We start from the raw sequence: 15,073 nt of genomic DNA, 5'->3' as shown, positions 1-15,073 counted from the left end.
AACACTCAAATTTTCTGCTGTGATTTCGTGTATAGGGCAAGGAGGAATAACATCTTGTAGGAGTGAGGAAGAGCCAGTTGTGAGTGTGGGGGAAGTTCGTGAGGCAGTAGGTAAAATGAAAGGGGGTAAGGCAGCCGGGATTGATGGGATAAAGATAGAAATGTTAAAAGCAGGTGGGGATATAGTTTTGGAGTGGTTGGTGCAATTATTTAATAAATGTATGGAAGAAGGTAAGGTACCTAGGGATTGGCAGAGAGCATGCATAGTTCCTTTGTATAAAGGCAAAGGGGATAAAAGAGAGTGCAAAAATTATAGGGGGATAAGTCTGTTGAATGTACCTGGTAAAGTGTATGGTAGAGTTATAATTGAAAGAATTAAGAGTAAGACGGAGAATAGGATAGCAGATGAACAAGGAGGCTTTAGGAAAGGTAGGGGGTGTGTGGACCAGGTGTTTACAGTGAAACATATAAGTGAACAGTATTTAGATAAGGCTAAAGAGGTCTTTGTGGCATTTATGGATTTGGAAAAGGCGTATGACAGGGTGGATAGGGGGGCAATGTGGCAGATGTTGCAAGTGTATGGTGTAGGAAGTAGGTTACTGAAAGCAGTGAAGAGTTTTTACGAGGATAGTGAGGCTCAAGTTAGAGTATGTAGGAAAGAGGGAAATTTTTTCCCAGTAAAAGTAGGCCTTAGACAAGGATGTGTGATGTCACCGTGGTTGTTTAATATATTTATAGATGGGGTTGTAAGAGAAGTAAATGCGAGGGTCTTGGCAAGAGGCGTGGAGTTAAAAGATAAAGAATCACACACAAAGTGGGAGTTGTCACAGCTGCTCTTTGCTGATGACACTGTGCTCTTGGGAGATTCTGAAGAGAAGTTGCAGAGATTGGTGGATGAATTTGGTAGGGTGTGCAAAAGAAGAAAATTAAAGGTGAATACAGGAAAGAGTAAGGTTATGAGGATAACAAAAAGATTAGGTGATGAAAGATTGAATATCAGATTGGAGGGAGAGAGTATGGAGGAGGTGAACGTATTCAGATATTTGGGAGTGGACGTGTCAGCAGATGGGTCTATGAAAGATGAGGTGAATCATAGAATTGATGAGGGAAAAAGAGTGAGTGGTGCACTTAGGAGTCTGTGGAGACAAAGAACTTTGTCCTTGGAGGCAAAGAGGGGAATGTATGAGAGTATAGTTTTACCAACGCTCTTATATGGGTGTGAAGCGTGGGTGATGAATGTTGCAGCGAGGAGAAGGCTGGAGGCAGTGGAGATGTCATGTCTGAGGGCAATGTGTGGTGTGAATATAATGCAGAGAATTCGTAGTTTGGAAGTTAGGAGGAGGTGCGGGATTACCAAAACTGTTGTCCAGAGGGCTGAGGAAGGGTTGTTGAGGTGGTTCGGACATGTAGAGAGAATGGAGCGAAACAGAATGACTTCAAGAGTGTATCAGTCTGTAGTGGAAGGAAGGCGGGGTAGGGGTCGGCCTAGGAAGGGTTGGAGGGAGGGGGTAAAGGAGGTTTTGTGTGCGAGGGGCTTGGACTTCCAGCAGGCATGCGTGAGCGTGTTTGATAGGAGTGAATGGAGACAAATGGTTTTTAATACTTGACGTGCTGTTGGAGTGTGAGCAAAGTAACATTTATGAAGGGATTCAGGGAAACCGGCAGGCCGGACTTGAGTCCTGGAGATGGGAAGTACAGTGCCTGCACTCTGAAGGAGGGGTGTTAATGTTGCAGTTTAAAAACTGTAGTGTAAAGCACCCTTCTGGCAAGACAGTGATGGAGTGAATGATGGTGAAAGTTTTTCTTTTTCGGGCCACCCTGCCTTGGTGGGAATCGGCCGGTGTGATAATAAAAATAAACATTGCCCTTAGACAGGACATCTCCACTGCCTCCAACCGCCTCCTCACTGCGGCATTTACAACCCAAGCTTCACAACCATATAAGAGTGTTGGTACTACTATACTTTCATACATTCCCTTCTTTGCCTCCATAGATAACGTTTTTTGTCTTCACATATACCTCAACGCACCACTCACCTTTTTTCCTTCATCAATTTCAGCTTTATACATCATTAGTAAGGCCTCACCTAGATTATGCAGCTCAGTTCTGGTCTCCATGTTAGAAAACATTCAGCGTAGAATGACTAAATTAATACATAGCATTAGAAATCTTCCTTATGAAGAAAGATTGAAGACCCTTAAATTACATTCACTTGTTAGACGAAGAATGAGAGGGAGACATGATCGAAGTGTATAAGTGGAAGATGGGTATAAATAAAGGGGATATAAATAAGGTCTTGAGGATATCTCTCCAAGAGAGAACGTGCAGTAATGGATTTAAATTAGATAAGTTTTGATTTAGAAAGGACATAGGAAAGTACAGTGGACCCGCGACCAGCGATGGCATCGATTAACGATAAATCAGACTAGCGATACATTTTAACGCAAAAATTTTGCCTCGACTAGCGCTTAAAAACCCGACCAGCGCTATTCGTTCCGTACCATACGCGTCCACTTTGGCCTGAGCACGCCTCACTTGTCCCTTGGGTGCCAGTGTTTACAAGCCAGCCAGCCACCGCGGTCGCTTCCAAACATACAACAACTGGAACATTTCATATTATCACAGCCTTTGTAGTGATTGCACCTGCAAAATAAGTCACCATGGGCCCCAAGAAAGCTTCTAGTGCCAACCCTACAGCAAAAAGGGTGAGAATTACTTTGGAGATGAAGAAAGAGATCATTGCTAAGTATGAAAGTGGAGTGCGTGTCTCTGAGCTGGTCAGGTTGTATAATAAACCCCAATCAACCATCGCTACTATTGTGGGCAAGAAAACGGCAATCAAGGAAGCTGTTCTTGCCAAAGGTGCAAATATGTTTTCGAAACTGAGATCGCAAGTGATAGAAGATGTTGAAAGACTGTTATTGGTGTGGATAAACAAGAAACAGATAGCAGGAGACAGCATCTCTCAAGCGATCATATGTGAAAAGGCTAGGAAGTTGCATGACGATTTAATTTAAAAAGTGCCAGCAACTAGCGATGTGAGTAAATTTAAGGCCAGCAAAGGTTGGTTTGAGAGATTTAAGAAGCGTAGTGGCATTCATAGTGTGATAAGGCATGGTGAGCCTGCCAGTTCGGACCACAAAGCGGCTGAAAAATATGTGCAGGAATTCAAGGAGTACATAGACAGTGAAGGACTGAAACCTGAACAAGTGTTTAATTGTGACGAAACAGGCCTGTTTTGGAAGAAAATGCCAAGCAGGACGTACATTACTCAGGAGGAAAAGGCACTCCCAGGACATAAGCCTATGAAAGACAGGCTTACTCTGTTGATGTGTGCCAATGCTAGTGGTGATTGCAAAGTGAAGCCTTTATTGGTGTATCACTCTGAAACTCCCAGAGTGTTCAGGAAAAACAATGTCCTCAAGGCTAATTTGTGTGTGCTGTGGAGGGCAAACAGTAAGGCATGGGTCACTAGGGACTTTTTCTATGACTGGTTACACCATGCATTTGCCCCCAATGTGAAAAATTACCTAATTGAAAAGAAATTAGACCTTAAGTGCCTCCTGGTATTAGACAGTGCTCCTGGTCATCCTTCAGACTTGGCAGAGCGACTTTGTGGGGACATGAGCTTCATTAAGGTGAAGTTTTTGCCTCCTAATACCACTCCTCTCCTGCAGCCCATGGACCAGCAGGTTATTTCCAACTTCAAGAAACTGTACACAAAAGCTATGTTTGAAAGGTGCTTTGTAGTGACCTCAGAAACTCAACTGACTCTAAGAGAGTTTTGGAAAGATCATTTTACCATCCTCAGTTGTGTAAACATTATAGGTAAGGCTTGGGAGGAAGTGACTAAGAGGACATTGAACTCTGCTTGGAAAAAACTGTGGCCAGAATGTGTAGACAAAAGGGATTTTGAAGGGTTTGAGGCTAACCCTGAGAATCCTATGCCAGTTGAGGAATCCATTGTGGCATTGGGGAAGTCCTTGGGGTTGGAGGTTAGTGGGGAGGATGTGGAAGAGTTGGTGGTGGAGGACAGTGAAGAACTAACCACTGACGAGCTGCTAGATCATCTTGAACAGCAAGAGGGCAGACCTGAGGAAACTGCTTCAGAGGAGGGGAGAGAGAAATTGAAGAAGTTGCCTACTTCTAAGATAAAGGAAATGTGTGCAAAGTGGCTTGAAGTGCAAACCTTTTTTGATGAAAATCACCCAGACACAGCTACTGCAAGCCGTGCTGGTGACTATTACACTGACAATGTTGTGAACCACTTTAGGAAAGTCATAAAGGAACGAGAGGTACAGGTATCTATGGACAGATATGTTGTGCGACAGAAGTCCAGTGACTCTGAAGCTGGTCCTAGTGGCATTAAAAGAACAAGGGAAGTAACCCCAGAAAAAGACTTGCTGCCTCAAGTGCTAATGGAAGGGGATTCCCCTTCTAAACACTAACACCTCTCCCCTCCTCCCATCCCATCAATCATCACCAGATCTTCAATAAAGGTAAGTGTCATGTAACTGTGCATGTAATCTTCAGTTTGTGTGTATTAAAATTAATATTTCATGTGGTCACACCGGCCGATTCCCACCAAGGCAGGGTGGCCCGAAAAAGAAAAACTTTCACCATCATTCACTCCATCACTGTCTTGCCAGAAGGGTGCTTTACACTACAGTTTTTAAACTGCAACATTAACACCCCTCCTTCAGAGTGCAGGCACTGTACTTCCCATCTCCAGGACTCAAGTCCGGCCTGCCGGTTTCCCTGAATCCCTTCATAAATGTTACTTTGCTCACACTCCAACAGCACGTCAAGTATTAAAAACCATTTGTCTCCATTCACTCCTATCAAACACGCTCACGCATGCCTGCTGGAAGTCCAAGCCCCTCGCACACAAAACCTCCTTTACCCCCTCCCTCCAACCCTTCCTAGGCCGACCCCTACCCCCCCTTCCTTCCACTACAGACTGATACACTCTTGAAGTCATTCTGTTTCGCTCCATTCTCTCTACATGTCCGAACCACCTCAACAACCCTTCCTCAGCCCTCTGGACAACAGTTTTGGTAATCCCGCACCTCCTCCTAACTTCCAAACTACGAATTCTCTGCATTATATTCACACCACACATTGCCCTCAGACATGACATCTCCACTGCCTCCAGCCTTCTCCTCGCTGCAACATTCATCACCCACGCTTCACACCCATATAAGAGCGTTGGTAAAACTATACTCTCATACATTCCCCTCTTTGCCTCCAAGGACAAAGTTCTTTGTCTCCACAGACTCCTAAGTGCACCACTCACTCTTTTTCCCTCATCAATTCTATGATTCACCTCATCTTTCATAGACCCATCCGCTGACACGTCCACTCCCAAATATCTGAATACGTTCACCTCCTCCATACTCTCTCCCTCCAATCTGATATTCAATCTTTCATCACCTAATCTTTTTGTTATCCTCATAACCTTACTCTTTCCTGTATTCACCTTTAATTTTCTTCTTTTGCACACCCTACCAAATTCATCCACCAATCTCTGCAACTTCTCTTCAGAATCTCCCAAGAGCACAGTGTCATCGGCAAAGAGCAGCTGTGACAACTCCCACTTTGTGTGTGATTCTTTATCTTTTAACTCCACGCCTCTTGCCAAGACCCTCGCATTTACTTCTCTTACAACCCCATCTATAAATATATTAAACAACCACGGTGACATCACACATCCTTGTCTAAGGCCTACTTTTACTGGGAAAAAATTTCCCTCTTTCCTACATACTCTAACTTGAGCCTCACTATCCTCGTAAAAACTCTTCACTGCTTTCAGTAACCTACCTCCTACACCATACACTTGCAACATCTGCCACATTGCCCCCCTATCCACCCTGTCATACGCCTTTTCCAAATCCATAAATGCCACAAAGACCTCTTTAGCCTTATCTAAATACTGTTCACTTATATGTTTCACTGTAAACACCTGGTCCACACACCCCCTACCTTTCCTAAAGCCTCCTTGTTCATCTGCTATCCTATTCTCCGTCTTACTCTTAATTCTTTCAATTATAACTCTACCATACACTTTACCAGGTACACTCAACAGACTTATCCCCCTATAATTTTTGCACTCTCTTTTATCCCCTTTGCCTTTATACAAAGGAACTATGCATGCTCTCTGCCAATCCCTAGGTACCTTACCCTCTTCCATACATTTATTAAATAATTGCACCAACCACTCCAAAACTATATCCCCACCTGCTTTTAACATTTCTATCTTTATCCCATCAATCCCGGCTGCCTTACCCCCTTTCATTTTACCTACTGCCTCACGAACTTCCCCCACACTCACAACTGGCTCTTCCTCACTCCTACAAGATGTTATTCCTCCTTGCCCTATACACGAAATCACAGCTTCCCTATCTTCATCAACATTTAACAATTCCTCAAAATATTCCTTCCATCTTCCCAATACCTCTACCTCTCCATTTAATAACTCTCCTCTCCTATTTTTAACTGACAAATCCATTTGTTCTCTAGGCTTTCTTAACTTGTTAATCTCACTCCAAAAATTTTTTTTTTTTCAACAAAATTTGTTGATAACATCTCACCCACTCTCTCATTTGCTCTCTTTTTACATTGCTTCACCACTCTCTTAACTTCTCTCTTTTTCTCCATATACTCTTCCCTCCTTGCATCACTTCTACTTTGTAAAAACTTCTCATATGCTAACTTTTTCTCCCTTACTACTCTCTTTACATCATCATTCCACCAATCGCTCCTCTTCCCTCCTGCACCCACTTTCCTGTAACCACAAACTTCTGCTGAACACTCTAACACTACATTTTTAAACCTACCCCATACCTCTTCGACCCCATTGCCTATGCTCTCATTAGCCCATCTATCCTCCAATAGCTGTTTATATCTTACCCTAACTGCCTCCTCTTTTAGTTTATAAACCTTCACCTCTCTCTTCCCTGATGCTTCTATTCTCCTTGTATCCCATCTACCTTTTACTCTCAGTGTAGCTACAACTAGAAAGTGATCTGATATATCTGTGGCCCCTCTATAAACATGTACATCCTGAAGTCTACTCAACAGTCTTTTATCTACCAATACATAATCCAACAAACTACTGTCATTTCGCCCTACATCATATCGTGTATACTTATTTATCCTCTTTTTCTTAAAATATGTATTACCTATAACTAAACCCCTTTCTATACAAAGTTCAATCAAAGGGCTCCCATTATCATTTACACCTGGCACCCCAAACTTACCTACCACACCCTCTCTAAAAGTTTCTCCTACTTTAGCATTCAAGTCCCCTACCACTTTTGGGTGTCTTGCACGGATTAATTTGATTTCCATTATTTCTTATGGGGAAAATTAACTTGACTAACGATAATTTTGACTAACGATGAGCTCTCAGGAACGGATTAATATCGCTGGTTGAGGGTCCACTGTATTGGTTTGGAAATAGGGTAGTTGATGAGTGGAACAGTCTACCTAGTTGGGTTATTGAGGCTAGGACATTGCGTAGTTTCAAATTTAGGTTGAATAAATATATGAGTGAGAGGGGTTGGGTTTGAGTGGGACTTGCAAATGAGTGGATAGAGTTATCAGAGCTTATTCTTTGGGTAGCATTGAGGACTGGGTTGGGAAAATGTTTCGTTAGTGGGATGAATTGTAAAGGACCTGCCGAGCATGGGCCAACAGGCCTGCTGCAGTGATCCTCCTTTCTTATGTAATTCTATGATTACCCTCATCCTTAATAAATCCATCCGCTGACACGTCAACTCCCAAATATCTGAAAACTTTCTCTTCTTCCATACTCCTCCTCCCCAATTTGATATCCAGTTTTTCTTTATCTAAATCATTTGATACCCTCATCACCTTACTCTTTTCTATGTTCACTTTCAACTTTCTACCTTTACACACACTCCCAAACTCGTCCACTAACCTTCGCAATTTTTCTTTAGAATCTCCCATAAGCACAGTATCATCAGCAAAAAGTAACTGTGTCACCTTTATATCAACAATGTATCTTTTAAATCTTCTGTACCATATTATGTAATAAAATATTCCTATTGGTAAAAAAAAAAATATGAAAAGATGGGGTGGTAGGGAAAGTGGTATATTCAAACGGCTTCAGGAAGAAATCCAAATATTCTTCCTTGAAGCCTTTTTATCCACCCCATTTATAAATATATTAAACAACCATGGTGACATTACACATCCCTGTCTAAGACCTACTTTTACCGGGAAATAGTCTCCCTCTCTTCTACACACCCTAACCTGAGCCTCACTATCCTCATAAAAACTTTTTACAGCATTTAGTAACTTACTACCTATTCCATATACAGTGGAACCTCTACTTACGAGTTTAATCCGTTCCATGACCTTGCTCGCAACTGGATTTGCTCGTTTGCAGAGTCAATTTTCCTCATTTAAATTAATTGAAATGCAATTAATTCATTCCAGTGGAATTCTTTACTTCAATAATTTCGCTAATATCAACTCTACGGCTTATTATCTATCACAATTCATCTAATCTGACATAATAAACAATATAAATAACATAGAAACCTGATATATACTCTAGAATGAGTAAAATACGTCATTATATATGTGGCAGCTGCAGCGGCCGACGAGTTTGTCTGGAGACAGGACAGAATACTCCTTGAATATTTTGGTACCATCAGCTCTGCAGCTTATTTATCTATCACAGTTCATCTAATATGAAATAATAATAAATATAAATAACATAGAAACCTGATACAGTGGTCCCTCAATAATCGTCCGGCCTGAAAGTCGTCCATTTCGGAAATAGTCCTGTTTTTTCGTCAAAATATTGGCTTGCAAATGGTCCGGTAACTCGCTAATAGTCCTAATAGTCCTTCGTCCTGGACGCGTACTCACACTCTGAGCCGCCTCGGCCTTTCCTTCCCAGCCAGTGTGCCATTGTTTACCAACGAGTGACGGTCCCCTCACATGCTTCTACAAAATATTTCATAATATTCCATTGATTTTAGTGCTTGCAAGTGCTAAATAAGCTACCATGGCTCCAAATAAAGCTTCTGGTGCCAGCCCTTTGGAAAAGAATGTGAGAAACACATAATTTATGAAAAAGTTTGTAGAAAAATATAAAGATGGTGGTGAGTGGAAGCAGTTGTGATAATGGTTGATGAACATAAGAACATAAGAAAGGAGGATCACTGCAGCAGGCCTGTTGGCCCATGCTCAGCAGGTCCTTTACAATTCATCCCACTAACGAAACATTTTCCCAACCCAGTCCTCAATGCTACCCAAGAAATAAGCTCTGATAACTCTATCCACTCATTTGCAAGTCCCAAATTATGTTCATCAACCACTATCACAACTGCTTCCACTCTACCACCACCATCTTTGTATTTTTCTACAAACTTTTTCATAAATTATGTGTTTCTCACATTCTTTACCAAAGGGCTGGCACTAGAAGCTTTCTTTGGTGGTAGTGATGGTGGTAGAAGGTAGTAGCGATGGTGGTAACAGTTGTAATAGTGGTAGAAGGTCGTAGTGATGGTGGTAGAGGGTTCCTTCTTTAGTGATTCAGCGATTCTACCAACTCCTCCAATGTTGTTGGAGTTATATAGGGCTACAAAAACCACCGCCGCCTCGCCACCATTATGGACGGCTTACACTCAGTGGCCCTTATATACCCAACAACAACACAACACAACACCTCTCGTGACATACGTAATGACTTATTTTATTCATTCTAGGTATATTCCATGTTTCTATGTTATTAATATTGTTTATTATGTCATATTAGTTGAATTGTGATAGATAAATAAGCCATAGAGTTGATATTAGTGTCATATTCTCCAACAATAAACTTGCCATCCCTCCCTCACGCAAACAAATAGCCAATAAGAACATAACAATGGAAGGACACTGCAGGTCTACTGGCCCATACAAGGCAGGTCCTTATCAAAATGACCTCCACCCAAAGCTACCCAAGAATTTACTCCCGTACCCAATGACACAAATCAAACTCAGCTCCTCCAACTCGTATATTTGTCCAATCTCTTCTTGAAGCTACCCAAGGTCCTAGCCTCGATGACCCTACTGGTAAGTGTGATGTTAAATAAGAACTTAAGAAAGTAGAAACACTGGAACAGGCCTGCTGGCCCATACTAGGCCGGTCCTTCACAAATCCAACCCACTAACAGAACAAATGCTACCCAAGCAATAAGCTCAGGTGCAAGTCCGACTCAAATCCAACCCCTCTCACTCGTGTATTTATCCAACCTAAATTTGAAACTACCCAATGTTTTAGCTTCGATCCCCCTTCTAGGCAGACAGTTCCACTCATCAACTACCCCTATTACCAATGTTCATTTATACATTTTATTAGTGCCCTAGAGTCCTTATGGAGGGGGATTCCCCTTCCAAATAACCTCTCTTCCCTCTCTCCTCCTCCCTGTCTTCCATTCATCAACAACAGCCTTCAATAAAGGTAACTGTCATGTTGAATGTTCATTCTTTTGTGCATGTAAATCTATCTTTTAGGTAAAAAAAAAAAAATGTTGATACTTCTGGGTGGTATAAACCTTGGTAATAAATACCGACAAGTTGGTTTAGAAAGACACGTAAGCAAACACTATGACATATTTATTAGAAAACGTTTCGGTCCTGGTACCTTGATCACTTCTCAAGGTCCCAGCACCGAAATGTTTTCTAATAAATATGTCATAGTGTTTGCTTACGTGTCTTTCTAAACCATACTTCTGGGTGTCTGGAACGAATTAATTGGATTTACGTTATTTCTTATGGGGAAAATTTATTCGAAAATCATCCATTTCGATAATAGTCCCACTTCCAGGAACAGATTATGGACGATTATTGAGGGACCACTGTATATACTCCAAAATGCATAAAATATGTCATTATGTAACAGGTGGAGGTATCATGTGGGAGTTCGATACGTGGATTAGGGAAGAAATACTCACGTAGGCTGTTATTACGTATAATTACTGTTATGTGGACAGAGCCCGCAGCCGTTACCTATCTCCTTGGTTACACTCGTAATACTGACTAGCCGGCTGGCCAGTACCCCGTAGTGGGTCTTTTGAAATAGTGTCAGCTCAGCACTGAAAGACCGTGACTCAAGACGGTTGGTCGTTGAGTCAACGGACGGTTACTGGTAACTGGTTACTACTACTGAGACTGGTAACTGGTTACTACTACTGAGAGCTCGGCGACGCTAACGTATGTCGTCCCGACATACAACTAATACAAACTAGAGATGGCAGGTATACGGCTTGGGCTGATTCTATACAATGTCAAAGTACACAACATGAAACATTATATATACATAAGTAGAACATGAATGTAGTAGGTTGGTAGACAGCAACCACCCAGGGAGGTACTACCGTCCTGCCAAGTGAGTGTAAAACGTAAGCCTGTAATTGTTTTACATGATGGTAGGATTGCTGGTGTCTTTTGTCTGTCTCATAAATATGCAAGATTACAGGTACGTCTTGCTACTTCTACTTACACTTAGGTCACACTACACATACATGGACACGTTTATTTATACACACTCATCTGAGTTTTCTTTGATTTTATCTTAATAGTTCTTGGTCTTATTACTTTTCCTTTTATATCCATGGGGAAGTGGAATAAGAATCTTTCCTCCGTAAGCCATGCGTGTTGTAAAAGTCAACTAAAATGCCGGGAACAATGGGCTAGTAACCCCTTTTCCTGTAAAGATTACTAAAAAGAATAAGAAGAAGAAAATTGTCAAAGTGGGAAGTCTGAATGTGCGTGGATGTTGTGCAAATGATAAGAAAGAGATGATTGTGGATGTTATGAATGAGAAGAAACTGGATGTCCTGGCTTTAAGTGAAACAAAGCTGAAGGGGGTGGGAGAGTTTCAATGGAGAGGAATAAATGGGATTAGGTCAGGGGTTTCAAATAGAGTTAGAGCTAAAGAAGGAGTAGCAATAATGTTGAAGGATAAGCTATGGCAGGAAAAGAGGGACTACAAATGTATAAATTCAAGGATTATGTGGAGTAAAATAAAGATTGGATGTGAAAAGTGGGTTATAGTAAGCGTGTATGCACCTGGAGAAGAGAGAAGTGTAGAGGAGAGAGAGAGATTCTGGGAAATGTTGAGTGAATGCGTGGGGAGTTTTGAATCAAGTGTGAGAGTAATGGTGGTTGGGGATTTCAATGCTAAAGTGGGTAAAAATGTTATGGAGGGAGTAGTAGGTAATTTTGGGGTGCCAGGGGTAAATGTAAATGGGGAGCCTTTAATTGAGCTATGTGTAGAAAGAAATTTGGTAATAAGTAATACATATTTTATGAAAAAGAGGATAAATAAATATACAAGGTATGATGTAGCACGTAATGAAAGTAGTTTGTTAGATTATGTATTGGTGGATAAAAGGTTGATGGGTAGGCTCCAGGATGTACATGTTTATAGAGGGGCAACTGATATATCGGATCATTATTTAGTTGTAGCTACAGTTAGAGTAAGAGGTAGATGGGAAAAGAGGAAGGTGGCAACAACAAGTAAGAGGGAGGTGAAAGTGTATAAACTAAGGGAGGAGGAAGTTAGGGCGAGATATAAGCGACTATTGGCAGAAAGGTGGGCTAGTGCAAAGATGAGTAGTGGGGGGGTTGAAGAGGGTTGGAATAGTTTTAAAAATGCAGTATTAGAATGTGGGGCAGAAGTTTGTGGTTATAGGAGGGTGGGGGCAGGAGGAAAGAGGAGTGATTGGTGGAATGATGAAGTAAAGGGTGTGATAAAAGAGAAAAAGGTAGCTTACGAGAGGTTTTTACAAAGCAGAAGTGTTATAAGAAGAGCAGAGTATATGGAGAGTAAAAGAAAGGTGAAGAGAGTGGTGAGAGAGTGCAAAAGGAGAGCAGATGAAAGAGTGGGAGAGGCACTGTCAAGAAATTTTAATGAAAATAAGAAAAAAATTTGGAGTGAGTTAAACAAGTTAAGAAAGCCTAGGGAAAGTATGGATTTGTCAGTTAAAAACAGAGTAGGGGAGTTAGTAGATGGGGAGAGGGAGGTATTAGGTAGATGGCGAGAATATTTTGAGGAACTTTTAAATGTTAAGGAAGAAAGGGAGGCGGTAATTTCATGCACTGGCCAGGGAGGTATACCATCTTTTAGGAGTGAAGAAGAGCAGACTGTAAGTGTGGTGGAGGTACGTGAGGCATTACGTAGAATGAAAGGGGGTAAAGCAGCTGGAACTGATGGGATCATGACAGAAATGTTAAAAGCAGGGGGGGATATAGTGTTGGAGTGGTTGGTACTTTTGTTTAATAAATGTTTGAAAGAGGGGAAGGTACCTAGGGATTGGCGGAGAGCATGTATAGTCCCTTTATATAAAGGGAAAGGGGACAAAAGAGATTGTAAAAATTATAGAGGAATAAGTTTACTGAGTATACCAGGAAAAGTATACGGTAGGGTTATAATTGAAAGAATTAGAGGTAAGACAGAATGTAGAATTGCGGACGAACAAGGAGGTTTCAGAGTGGGTAGGGGATGTGTAGATCAAGTGTTTACATTGAAGCATATATGTGAACAGTATTTAGATAAAGGTAGGGAAGTTTTTATTGCATTTATGGATTTAGAAAAGGCATATGATAGAGTGGATAGAGGAGCAATGTGGCAGATGTTGCAAGTATATGGAATAGGTGGTAAGTTACTAAATGTTGTAAAGAGCTTTTATGAGGATAGTGAGGCTCAGGTTAGGGTGTGTAGAAAAGAGGGAGAATACTTCCCGGTAAAAGTAGGTCTTAGACAGGGATGTGTAATGTCACCATGGTTGTTTAATATATTTATAGATGGGGTTGTAAAAGAAGTAAATGCTAGGGTGTTCGGGAGAGGGGTGGGATTAAATTATGGGGAATCAAATTCAAAATGGGAATTGACACAGTTACTTTTTGCTGATGATACTGTGCTTATGGGAGATTCTAAAGAAAAATTGCAAAGGTTAGTGGATGAGTTTGAGAATGTGTGTAAAGGTAGAAAGTTGAAAGTGAACATAGAAAAGAGTAAGGTGATGAGGGTATCAAATGATTTAGATAAAGAAAAATTGGATATCAAATTGGGGAGGAGGAGTATGGAAGAAGTGAATGTTTTCAGATACTTGGGAGTTGACGTGTCGGCGGATGGATTTATGAAGGATGAGGTTAATCATAGAATTAATGAGGGAAAAAAGGTGAGTGGTGCGTTGAGGTATATGTGGAGTCAAAAAACGTTATCTATGGAGGCAAAGAAGGGAATGTATGAAAGTATAGTAGTACCAACACTCTTATATGGATGTGAAGCTTGGGTGGTAAATGCAGCAGCGAGGAGACGGTTGGAGGCAGTGGAGATGTCCTGTCTAAGGGCAATGTGTGGTGTAAATATTATGCAGAAAATTCGGAGTGTGGAAATTAGGAGAATGTGTGGAGTTAATAAAAGCATTAGTCAGAGGGCAGAAGAGGGGTTGTTGAGGTGGTTTGGTCATTTAGAGAGAATGGATCAAAGTAGAATGACATGGAAAGCATATAAATCTATAGGGGAAGGAAAGAGGGGTAGGGGTCGTCCTCGAAAGGGTTGGAAAGAGGGGGTAAAGGAGGTTTTGTGGGTGAGGGGCTTGGACTTCCAGCAAGCGTGCATGAGCGTGTTAGATAGGAGTGAATGGAGACGAATGATACTTGGGACCTGACGATCTGTTGGAGTGTGAGCAGGGTAATATTTAGTGAAGGGATTCAGGGAAACCGGTTATTTTCATATAGTCGGACTTGAGTCCTGGAAATGGGAAGTACAATGCCTGCACTTTAAAGGAGGGGTTTGGGATATTGGCAGTTTGGAGGGATATGTTGTGTATCTCTATACGTATATGCTTCTAAACTGTTATATTCTGAGCACCTCTGCAAAAGCAGTGATAATGTGTGAGTGTGGTGAAAGTGTTGAATGATGATGAAAGTATTTTCTTTTTGGGGATTTTCTTTCTTTTTTGGGTCACCCTGCCTCGGTGGGAGACGACCGACTTGTTGAAAAAAAAAAAAAAAAAAAAAAAAAGTAGAACATTGGAATGAAAGCG

At 41.4% G+C, this 15,073-nt stretch overlaps 1 protein-coding gene across 4 annotated transcripts in view; it reads left to right on the top strand.

Moving 5' to 3' along the window:
• The window catches only part of LOC128685503 (methylosome protein WDR77), a 99,911-nt gene that overhangs the window by 64,506 nt on the left and 20,332 nt on the right, over positions 1 to 15,073 (top strand). The window lies entirely within an intron of this gene.

The sequence above is a fragment of the Cherax quadricarinatus genome, chromosome 8, assembly GCF_038502225.1.
Source record: "Cherax quadricarinatus isolate ZL_2023a chromosome 8, ASM3850222v1, whole genome shotgun sequence".
NCBI classification, from domain to species: Eukaryota; Metazoa; Arthropoda; class Malacostraca; order Decapoda; family Parastacidae; genus Cherax; species Cherax quadricarinatus.
Note: the sequence above shows the minus strand (reverse complement) of the source record. Positions and strands in the feature narration are given on the sequence as shown.